Below are 13237 nucleotides of genomic sequence, written 5' to 3' on the forward strand. Positions count from 1 at the left end.
CAGAAATGGATCAAACGTAACCGTGCCATCTCACCCTAATGGAAGGAAGTATGATCGCAACACAGCTCATCTGAAAAAGGTATCCTAGTCATCTGACGACAGCACCGACGTGCCATCCTTCCAACCGGAAATAGGATCACGGCCAGGTAGCATTGGCCGATATCGTATCGATACTTACGGTATCGATACCTTTAGGTCTAAATATTGTTATTTTTTATCGATGTAGGCAACTCGAATATCAAGCTGGATCGATACTTTCGCCCCGATATTTTTACGATACTGAAGGGAAACTATAAAATCGGAAAATATTGTTGATTGCTATAAATTGTCCAACGAAAAATGCTTGTAGAAGTGCGCGGATACGATCCATCGCGTTAAAGTCTTCTGCAAACAGTACAGAAATTTGATTTGTGCTCTTTTTGTAAAAGATACCAACAGGATTGAATATACCCGCTGATTTCAAAGGCGGTTTTTCTTGCCTCTTGCGAGGAAAATTCTCCCGCATTTGATGATACTGTCTGTGCAGAGCAAAAGCGAGTTTTTGCAAAAGGCAGACAATAAAGAATAGCACAATAAAGAAGCCAGATTTTTCGTGCTGCCCCATATTTCAAAAATGGCCGCAGACGCGCTTATGCAATTGCATTGATTTGTGTGTGTGACATATAATTCTGTTCCACCGTGGTCCCATTAGGCAGAGGTACAAAATATGCAGATTTCGCTTCAAAACGCAGATTTTTAGAGTCAGTGTGCAGATTTTTATTAATTCGCCGATAATTATATTTTTTCCAGAGTTTTTGCAGATTTTTGTCAGAGTTTCTTTATATTTGCGTAGACTTTCTCAACATCTGTGAAACTTTTTGCAGACTTTTGCCAGCGCGAACGCAATTTTCTCAAATCACAGTCAATTATTTTTTTCAGATTTTAAGCAGATTCTGTCGGTTTTCCGAGTAGTTGCTCACATTTTTCAAAAACACCTGGCATCTCTGATTTCCTGTATTAAAGATCAAGAAAAAATAGTAGCTTTTCATAGACCTGTTTCAAGTAGCAGGCAGAGTATCGATACAGCTGGTATCGATGCTCCGCCCTCAATATCAACCTGGTATCGATTCCGCCAAGGAAAAATTGAGTATCGATACTTCTGCAATTTTTGGCCAATGCTAGCGCCAGAGCAGGAAGTTGGACCCAAGGTAATCTTCGGATCCGGAGCAGAACTGTACACTTCACTCTTCTGCTCTAGGAGTAGACGAGTCTACCGTACGTCGATCACGGCGTATCATTAAGCCCAAACGTCCGTTCAGCCCATCAGAATAATTTCATATACATAACACTATTTCCATGAATAATTTATAGTGCTTAATAATATCTCAAATATATTTAAATCTATAAAAAGAGGGGATGTGGTAGACGACTCAACATAACAGTATGTTATATAAACAACCCTATCGTATCGCCCTCAGGGGGCTCTTGTGGCTGTCAAACTCCATACATTTTCCATCTACCACTCATTGGTTCTGGTACCAGCGTTTCTGGTACCCACTTTTCGGTTGGTTTGCCCTAAAACAAGTGTAATAGAGTAAACGTCCCACTTTGTCGGTAGACTTATTCTCGAGTAAATGTCGTTTTAGATGGAAAAAACAAGAGCTCAACATTTGTTTTTAGTACAATGTGCACTTTCAATGAATAAGATAAGTTTTGTAAGCATTTGAAATGAAATATTACAGCCGTGATGAATTTATGATTAGTAGGCAAAACGTTGACGTTTAATAGGCCCCTGATCACCAAACAACAACAATATCGCCACGCTTAGCGGTCTCGATCAACTAAATTAGTTGAGAGAATTCGCTATCGATATTGTTTTTGGCACATTTTGTATGTGTAGGATAAGTACAACGATACACCGTGCCCCAGTGCTGAGTCGAGAAAATTTCCGGCTTGAAAAAATCCTCGACTCGATCGGGAATCGAACCCGATATCACAACCGTGTGGGAGAGCTAGCTGACCGACATCGCTAACCACAGAGCCACGGGGACCACGGGGGCCCCTGATCACCATACTATCGATTATCACATTTGTCACTAACACCGATACATGGAGACATGAGCAAGAGATTGATGTTTGATCATCACACAGTTAGTCCTATGGCACATGGGGGGAACTGCTCACAAAAGTTGATTCAAAAACTGGCCCCTTTTACAACCTATGAAAATGGTATAACTAGTATAACGGGGCATCGATCTGTCAATTTGAATTGTGACAAAAAAACTCACACGCAGCACTTGTTCCTGTTAGAGCATCTTCAGCGGTCTATTCTTGTAACAACTTTGTACTAGATTTAACCAGCGAAACTTAAAAAGAATTTACTAAAATAGACCAACTTGGCGTTCTCTGCACTGGTGTTGTATATTTTGTTGTTTTAAATCGCAGATACCCTGTGAATGATTCAATACCCCATGCTATTAGTTTCTCATGAAACTTGAAGCACTCAATATTAAACAAACGGAAATTCGACAGTTTTTACATACATTAAGGGATTACTTTGGCAAGCCACTTTATATCCACGAGACTTAATGGATTTGATGGTTTAAGCCAAATGTCAGTGACATTTTTCAGGATGGATTAGTATAATCGAAAAATTTCTGCTGCAAGTAGGGCTTCGAAGGTAAGCGAAAAATATTTGATCGCGTAGATAATCGTCTTCCGTTTTCGTTTCCTCAATCTCGTCGAATATTGCAGTTCTTTAAACTTGAGTTCGTTTCTGGGAATATTGTAACAAGTCTGCCGTTTTCAGTTCAGTATCTTCGGAGAACACTTTTTTGGCTTCTTGAGACTGATCGTTCTTGGTAGTCCCACTACAATTAAGGCGGTAGATAGCCAACGTATTTGGCTACCTAGTGGCTGATGGTTTCATACCCAATAGTTGAACCAAGGCGTGAGCTGTTCATCGTCTTCTTAGGAAAACCACAAAAATCAATAGTGAATTGATGTGAAAAATCTTTGTTTTGTTTATCCCACATCACTCGCAAAACGCTTATATTGAAATAGCTAAAAATGTTATATTCAATTAGAATATGACATTTTACCCACCCGCAATTGGTGGTAGCGTGCAAGGATTTTAGAACGATTTATTTCAAATTTTAGATCAAAAAGTGACGAAAACAGATCAAAACGTATACGAGTTTCAAAGTTTTTTCAGGAGTGACATTGTGCAGCTCGATTCAAACGATTTTTTTTATTCTCTAACCTAACATAACGCTCATCAGTGATAATTTATTTTTGTACGAGTTACTCGAAACGAGATTCGCAATGTCACCCCAGTTCAGATCTTGTACCTATAAAACAAAATTTGCAATAGTGGTGCTTCAGTGAATTTGAGTTTGTTCCAAAAAAAATAGAACAAAACATCGATTTGCACCACCGCTGTAGATGCCCTTATACGTCTTTTGACGTTGATCTTTCAAGAGCAGTGTTGCTCACAATATTTTTTTGAAAACTGCAAGAATATTCGGGTTATTCGCGTTGAAAGAGATTTTGAAGGCTGTTCGCACCTATGTGAACACTCATATGTAATTGTCAAAATGTGCGTGATGACAAAAGCAAAAATATTTCCTTCCTTCTTTTTCGCATGCAAAAACCAAACAAATATCAGCAACACCGTCAACGCGAATTGTTTGAGTTTTACAGTTTTTATTTCAACAAAAAGAAATGTTTCCAAACATAATAACATCACTAACGTCGTTTTATATTTTGTGGGTACAACTTTTCTGTACATGCAGTGTTCGCGAACCACTCTAGTAAAGCTGCTGTCAAATTTATCATATGTTTAGTTTTTAACGAAAAAAATTTTATGAACTGACAGTGAACGGCGGTGGTTGTTCCTAACAGTAGAAGATGAATAACCACCTTTAAAAGCGATGAATCAGCCGAACGAGAATCAGAACAAACCATTGTTGACAATATTCGACTGGCAGTATTGGTGGTTTTCTTCTTTGTGCGGGTGTACTCAGACGCGGGAAACGTGAACAAAATGAGCTATACTAAAATTTAAAACAAACCTGTTCTTGTACAAAATATGCAATAGTGTGAGCTATACGCAAAAAAGTAAAACGATATACTTAAGTACTTAGCATTTTGTGGAATTCACCAATATAACTCAATAAACCGGTGCACCCGATGCAAAATCCAAGTTATTTATTTATTTATTTCGTCAATCATAGTAGACTACATCTTAAAAACTATTGCTAACATCACAAATATAGTTATGTAATTCTAGTGTTCAATATTTTTCTAAGAGCATTTCGTGACATCGTTAAATCAATAACTTCACAATATTTATTGTAAAGACTCATCATACTATTAACTGGCCCGGCCATGGCATATTCTGTTCTATAAGAATTTAATACGAAAATTTTTCGCGTTCTTAATGAGCGTGTAGGAGCATAAAAGTTGAGTTTTCCAAGCAGATTTTCCGAACTTATGCGTTGTGAAACTAAATCGTTGACAAGAGTTACCGAAGCAATTTCTCTTCTTTTTTCAAGCGTTTCTATATTAATAAGCATGCAACGCGATTCATAACAAGGGAGAGGAAATGAATTCCAACCTAGTTTTCTTAGTGCATATAACAAAAACTGTTTTTGTACGGATTCGATTCTATTGGAATGGACGTCTTGATAAGGCGACCAAACAACACTACAGTATTCTAAGATAGATCTAACATATGTAACAAAGAGAGTTTTTATAGTGTACGGGTCTACGAAATGGTAACTGAACCTTTTTATAAAACTTAGCATACTGTTGGCTCTATTGATGATCGTATTGTAGTGATCAATGAATGTTAACTTAGAATCCATAATTACTCCTAAATCTCTAATTTGATAACACCTTTCTACAACTTGATGTGCAAGAGTGCAACTGGCATGTTCAGGATTTCTTTTCCTTGTGTAGGATATAATATTACATTTTTTTACGTTGAGATCAAGAAGACTTTTTTTACACCAAATGTAGAAAATGTCAACCTCTTGTTGGAATTGTTGGATGTCTGATTTGTGTTTTATTTCCATGTACAGTTTCATGTCATCGGCATATATCAATACTTTGAGACGATTCAACACAAGGGTAACGTCATTAACAAATAAAATGAAGAGCAAAGGGCCTAAATGGGAGCCTTGTGGAACTCCAGATGTCACTTTTACTGGTACAGAAAGGTGTCCCTTAAACCTAACCGTTTGTGTCCTGTTCGTCAAATAAGATTCAATCCATTTAAGTAGGCCTGACTCAAATCCCAGTTTTTTTAATTTGAACATAAGCATGGAAATATCTACTCTGTCAAAAGCTTTACTAAAATCCGTGTATAGAGTTTCCACGAAGTTGCCTCTGTCCATAGACGCAAGAGAGAAATCAAAAAATTCAAGTAAGTTGGTAGCCGTAGACCTCCCTTTGTAAAAACCATGTTGGTTACACGTTATGCGATTCTTTACCTGATTAAATATTTTTTGGTTTACGATAGCTTCAAAAAGTTTAGGAATACATGATATTATTGCAATGCCACGATAATTTTTGATGTCAGATCTCTTACCTGACTTGAAAATCGGTATAAGAAAAGATTTTTTCCAGACTGATGGAAACTGTCCGGACGTAAGGGATAAGTTGAAAAGCCAAAACAAGGGTTTTACGAAGGCAGGAGCAAGATTTTTCATGAGTGAGGGTGGAATTCCATCTGGACCTGGACCTTTTGAAGCGTCCAGTTCTTTTAGTGTTGCGAGGATTTCTTCAACAGTTATTTGCTTAATAGATACGTTATTTATTTGTTCATGCAAGTGCGAGAAATATTCAAAGTCCCTGACTTCGTCGCTATTTTTATAAACGGTTTGAAAAAAACTCGCAAACTTGTTGCAGATTTGCTTTGAGTCAGTACTGGCAAAGTCTTCATATTGCATGCGAGATGGGAAGTTATTAGACTTCATTTTATCGTTTGCAAATTTAAAAAACTGTTTTGGGTCTGATTTAATGTTATTTTCCACCCTTGTGTTGTGGTTCTCATACGCAATAGATATTTTAGTATTCAGTTCATCACAAATGTTCAAATATTTGTCCAAATTTCTTTGGTCTTTAAGTTTTTTGTGAGTTTTATGAGCTTTTTGTTTCCTATTCTTTAAATTTTTGATTTCTCTGGTGAACCAAATGGGATCTTTTGAGCTAATCGTTTTCTTTTTTGATTTTGGTACAGTTGAGTCTAAAACACTATACAGTGATGATAAAAAATTATCAACCGCTTTGTTCATTTCTATTTCATTTTTTAGAAGTGATTGCCAGTCGATGTCAGTTAATTTACGATTGATTAGTTCAAAGTTTGCTTTAGTGAAGTCATATTTATATTCAGGATGATGATCAGAGGGTCGTGATCTCTCGGTATCAATCATTAGCGAGTACTCAATTGCAGTATGAAATTTTTCATTTTTCCATAGGGGATATTCTGCTTTGTCAACACTAAAATCTTCCGTGCAATTGGTGAATAAAAAGTCTAAAAAACAGTTTTGCTCATTCCGGATTGAGTTTACCTGATTTAATCCAAGTTGACTAAAACCGTCAAAAATAAATTGCAGAGTTTCGTTTTCTCCTACTACAGGAAGTAAAAGCGATTCATTATCATCGTTTACAATAAAATCAGCATCATTTTGATTGAAATCTCCATATATATGAATTTTTGAGTTAGTGTGGGACTCATCATTCACTAATTCTACCGTCCTTAAAAATTTTTCATATGATTGCTTTTTGGCAAAGTGGGGTGGAGAGTAAACAGATACGAAAATATGGATTTCACCCTTCAACAGAACTTTAACCCAGACATCTTCAAATTCGGCATGTTTCTGGGTTATGATTTGCTCAGAATCATGCTGAACCCCAACAGCTACAAGCACTCCTCCACCTGATTTTTTATCAGATAGTGATAAATCACGATCGCTCCTGAACACATTAAAGGAACTGTTGAAAACTTCTTCACTTTTAATATCTTCGTTCCAGTTCGTTTCCGTTGCTAAGATGATTGAGTATGAACATCCACTTATTCTGTTATTAATGTGATTAATTTTGAGTGCAGTGCGCATCCTGTTGAAACTCTGAGCATAAATCAATACTTCATTGACTACTGGCGTTGTTTTTTCTTTCTCTGAGCGTCACTGATTTTGAGAACACGAATGCTTACAATAACATCCATCACACGGGAAACTTGCTGATCTAAAATTATTGTTATTGTTATAGTTGTGGCTGCCAGCCAAATGGGAAGGACACGATACAGCTGAAGAGGTCGCGGGAGTCGTTAAGTTGAGCGGGCTCGTTGAAACGGTAGGCATGAAAGATGATTGTGACTCATTATTCGCTGGGTACGGATTAAGTATTTCGCCTCGTTGAAAAGAGATATGCTGGAGATTAGGTGGGGGTCGAGAAAATTTATCCTTCGCTGCAGCAAGAAGCACACGGTCTGGTGGTAGTTGGTTGTAGTAGCTGTTGTTAAGATTCCTGTTAAGATTGAGGTAACGATTCGGGATTTGATTGTTGTTATTATTGATGCTGTTATTGTTGTTGTTGGAGTTGTTAATGTTGCGGTTGTTGTAGATGTTATTATTGCGATTGAAGTTATTATTGTTGCGGTTCTGGTGGTTGTTGTTGCTGCGGTTGTTGTAGATGTTATTGTTGTGATTGTAGTTGTTATTGTTGCGGTTCTGGTGGTTGTTATTGCTGCGGTGGTTGTAGATGTTATTGTTGCGATTGTAATTGTCATTGTTGTTCAGGTGGTTGTTATTGTTGCGGTTGTTGTAATTGTTACCATTGCGGTTGTTGTTGTTAGTATTGTTGTTGTAAGCCTGTTGTCGTCGATTCCTCCTTCTTCTGGCTGCATCTGCATTCTTCAACTGTACCAAACGACGCCTTTTACGTTCATCATAATCTGTCCAATCCGCTTTCCAAACTTTTTTGGAACCTAGAAACCGCCAACCTGAATTATTGGCGTTATCCAAATTAAGTTCTGTTGCCAAACTTGGAAGTGAAACAGGTGAAGCTATTGGGGGAGCGGCAACACTCGCTGACTTAGATCTTAGTTCTTCGATGCAGGATGACAGAGTTTTAAGTTCATCTACAATGTTTATCTCTAACGGACTGGTTTGTATTAAACAGCTGGTTGCTGTTTCTACAAACAGCTGTCCTAACTGAGAAAGTTCGTTATTTATGCTGGTCAGCGATTCCGTTAATTCGTTCCGAAGTTCGTTCCGAAGTTCGTTCTTGAATTCCGAAAAAGCAATGTTAACGAGCTGCGTCAGGTGATTTTTAAGTGTAGGCATAACACCAGCCACACTGTTGGCTTTGATGTTTGACGTTAGCGCTTGGTTTATTTGTATAAGTGACTTGTCGATACCCTCTAGAGTTTCTGGAATTGTGCTTGGTTGTTCGAGTTGGGTCACAAGTCGATGAATCACCTCTGTATTATCATCAATCAATTTCGTCAGCTTGTTCTGCTGTTTGGTCAACGTGTTCAATTCAAACGATGCCGTTACTAAAAGTTGGCAGGAATCGCAGCACGGTAGCAAAAATGCAGTTGGATCTACGGCTGGTTTATCTTGTTTGTCTTGTTTGTCTTTTTTAACGATACGCAGAGAACTTCTGCTTTTAGCAACTACTTCGGGGGGGCACGATACTCCCACACAGGAGGCATGGAATTTTCGATTACACCCTCCAACACACGACCAGAACACTTCGGCACCGGAGTCTTTCGCGCAGACTTCGCAAATTTGATTCATTTTTACCGACACAAAAACACAACAAGCAAAATGAAAAGTAATGTAAATCTTGTAAATCTTTGAGAGTTCGTAAGCTAATTTTACAGTAATATGTCTGGTGATCAAGCGGAATAATTTCTGATTTTGCATAACTTGTTTCGACTTAGACGTTAATAAGTTACAGCTTAACTCCATATTTTTGGACATTTATACAGTAGTTCTATTAGCTATGAAGCACCCAATTAGGATACATTACTTCAGTTTAACCTCTTAAACGATTACAAGTAGTTTATAATCCTGATACAGTAAACGTCATCTGCTACAAAAGATAGTCATCATTATTGGTTTTGAGCTATCGGTTAGTATGTATGAGTTATTCTGTGAATCTGGTGGCACTGCTTGCAAGTTGAATAATATTCCAGTACCTAGTGCTTGAAGGCATCAATCATCTGAGGGGTGCAAAAATTGAGTTTTTTCAGCTTTTCAATGAAATAATTTTGCTAAAAAATGTTTCCATTAATTGATTGATTAATCATCAAAATCCTGCCAAAAATAGAATACTGATTTCAGATTTTTGTACCGCTTGTGGTATGTTGTTGAAATAAAATAAAGGGTTATGTTTTTGGAAACTCTAGTACCATCGAAAAACATATATGTTTGTAAATTGAGATTTATTCGAAAACCAAAATTCTTATTCTCCAATAAATTTATTTTGATAAGTAAATTTAGTGAGCACAGATAATGTTAGGAGAATAAAATCTAAGATGTATTTAATGCATGAATATGTTCACGCCTCTGTTGTTGTTTCTTCGAAAAGGTCTACAACCGTTATGTGTGAACTTCGCTGTATCATTCAAAACCTTTAAAACATACTGGGCTTAAAGTATTCTTTACTTTATTCAGTGTGGTTTACTGTTTTCTACCACATGTTAACCCAAAAATGGGTGACAGGTTTTTGTTTCATTTTTCAAAAAGATGCAAATGTTCCTTCCATTTAGTCATGGTTATCCCGAAAATGTAACTCCAAGTTGCTATAAGTACCTACAAACCATCATTTCGTATATAAGTACATACTATACCGTACTCGTAATAAAACAAAAAGATTTTGGCTTTTTATCCAACAGAAGCAGTAAGGTCTGGTGACTGTTCTGTATGAACAGTATGAACAAGTGTATGAACAGTATATACTAGCCTTATCATTAACTGCTCGACTTTGGGTTCTTCCTTAAATTTTCACTAAATGTTGTAAAAACTTAGAAAAGTAAAAATGCTATTGCATCGTTGTATAGCCCCTCGGTAATATTAATGCTGGTATAAAAAATTTGACATTTCGATGCCCCACTATACCACAGAGAAAAGTTCAGCTGGACCCAACTTTTTTCATCCAGTTCCCCCTATGTGCCTATGGCTACCACACGCTTCAAGCGCCTTGCTCCTGGATTCAAGTCAGCGCCAGACGCATTGTAATGAATAACAAAAATTGAACGGAATTAAAAAAATTTACTTTTTCTTCTGCCTTGGTTTCCATGTATGATTTTTTCATGTATTTTGACGCAACAAATTCCCCCGGGTTTAAACACATTTCTTAAGCGACAACAGTGGCGCCATTTTGAATTTTTGAGAAATCGGAAAATTTGGATGTTCTTCCGACGCCATTTTCTTTTGAAGGCAAATATCAAAATTCTAAGAGTTTTTCCACATATTAGCATTTTTTTTACTCATCTTTTAAAAAACAGTTCTTAAATTGGACAAAAACTGAGCTCAAAACGGTGATTCCACTAAAAGGGCATGGTTTATTTGTTTTTGTTTTTAATTGTAGGGGTACAAAAAAGGCATGGTTTTATTGTCATTGTTTTTAATTGTAGGGAAATTGAAGCAAAGTTGATATGTTGCTAACATTTTACGTGGATCAGACAGCTACCAATCGATTCCAGAGACTTTCTTACTCAATATAAACCATAATTCGACTACTGCTTCTAAATATTAGCGCATTACCATTAATGCTCATACATACTTGATATTATTTCGCTTTGTGAAATATACTCAAACCATGCCAAAACCGTTTTCATAGAATCACCGTTTTGAGCTCAGTTTTTGTCCGATTTAAAATCCTTTTTTTTCTTCTAAAGATAGGTAAGAAAATGCTAATATGTGGAGAAACTCTTAGAATTTTTATATTTGGCTTGAAAACGAAATGGCGTCGAAAAAACATCGAAAATTTTCGATTTCTCAAAAATTCGAAATGGTGCCACTGTGGCCCCTTAAGGTGAAATGTGTTCAAACTCGGAGGAATTTGTTTTTGCGTCAAAATACATGAAAAAACATATATAGGAGCCGAGGAAAAAAAATTGTTGCACTGTGTAATCGACAGTCTCATCGTGAAAATTCCTGTAGTTCGCCCGTTTATCATCGAAGTTATTTTCGGCAGAGTCTCAAGACCAACTGCTCAAAAAACTCGAAAACTGTGGATTCCATCTCAAATACAAAAATATAGGTTTCTTAAAACCGAAGTTCGGTATCTAGGTTCCATCATCGCCCGAAAAAGAACGCAGAAGAGAACCATCGCAAATATTCCTGCACGGACGAACGTGTCCGAAGTACGATCATTTCTTGGCGCTGTAAACTACTACGGCAAATTCGTTCGGAACACCCACGAGCTGCGTCACTCAAGCTGTTGCAAAAGATGCCGAATGGGATTGGAGTGCCGATTGTCAGCATTCGTTTGTCCAATTCAAGGATAAACTGCAATCAAACCTTCCTTTGAGCCACTACAACCCGGAACTTCCAATCGTTTGCAGGAGTATCGAAACCCGAAATTGGTGCTGTAATTTTCCACAAGTTTCCGAACGGTAGCATGAAAGCAATTCAACACGCTTCACGCTTCTTCACTCAAGCAGAGCAATCATGCGCACAACCGGAAAAAAAGTACTAGCCCTGATGTACGGGATAAAAAACTTCCACAAAATACTCCTGGGCCGGAAATTCACACTTCAAACGGACCACAATCCACTGTTGTCATTTTTCAGATCGAATAAAGGCATTCCCGTGCATACGGCAAACCGCCTCCAGCGCTCTTATCCTACTCAATTATGATCTCGACATCCAATACGTTTTGACCAACGAGTTTCGATGCGCTGACATGGTTTCCCGACTCATCGACCAAAGTTTGCGTCCAGAAGAAGACTACGCCATTGCAGCAATCAACTTCGAATCGACGTCCCTGAGCGTAATCAACAACTATGTGATGTTCCAAGAACGGGTGATTGTTCCACAAGTGTTCCGGTGACGGTTGCTCATTCAGTTTTACTATAGTCACTGGTCACCCCCCCCCCCCCCCCCATGGTACGAATGGATAGCGAAATCGAAGACTTCGTTCGACGATGTAAAATGCGGCTAAGGCTCCAATCAAGGGTACTGGAATCATAGCCAACCCCAGACAAGCCGTAGTCCCGAATATACATCTACTATGCTGGACCGGTCGATAGCTACTATCTTCTGGTGGTCGTCGATCCATTCACTAAACGGCCTGAGGTGAAGCTAACCAAATCGACGACAACCAAAACAACGATCAGACTCCTCAGCAAATGTGCTTTACGTTTGGCGTTCCAGAAACTATTGTGTCCGAAACAGATTCTACAACTTCAAAAGTTCTGCGAGTACGGCTTCATACCACCAACGGTTTGGCTAACCGTTTTGTGGACACTGCCAAGAGAACTTTGAAAAAAAAAAAACTAGCTCGGGAGGAGAGTCTCTAGAAGTAGCTTTGGAAACATTCCTAACTGTATACCATCCTTTTCAACACCCGAACTCGATGGTCAGTCACTGACAAAGAGGATGTTGGGAAGACTATTGCGAACTATATCGGCGCTTTTGAAACCACCAATCAACAGCAAAGCAAACAGAGGAATAACCCATCATCATCGAACGCATATAAAAGGTCAGCTACAATTTACTGAACGAAACCCGAAACCTGGAAACTTTTACTTTTAAAGATCCACCTGCTGAAGAAGTTCAAGAATTGCCTTAGTTATCAGAAGAAGCTCTACACTACTCACGGCTGAAGAGCAACAACCTCTCGATACTGCTGAACAGCTACCACGAAGAAGGAAATATTCCTGAGCAGTCAGACGATGAAGAACCAGAAGCCCCTGATTGACCCAAACCTCAACTAGCTCCGAGATTCCTAGGGTACTGGCTGTTTTAAAGGGGGAGTTGTTTTATTAAAGTAACTGGTAGAAAGTTGTCCTTGACAACAGAGTGAAAATTTGTTTACACTGGGGTCATTTTTTACGTGGTAGATTGTACCGCTTTTTAAAAACTAGATTAGATTTATTTTTACTAAACTAATTTAATACCGCGTACAAATGATCTCCATTCGCGTGAAAATAATCCGCGTTATTCTGAAAAAAAAACGTGTTTAAAAATAGAAATAGATGTTGTTTAGTAAAAACCCTCGGGTTTATGTAAACCTT

This window comes from Wyeomyia smithii, chromosome 3 (genome assembly GCF_029784165.1).
Source record: "Wyeomyia smithii strain HCP4-BCI-WySm-NY-G18 chromosome 3, ASM2978416v1, whole genome shotgun sequence".
NCBI lineage: Eukaryota > Metazoa > Arthropoda > Insecta > Diptera > Culicidae > Wyeomyia > Wyeomyia smithii.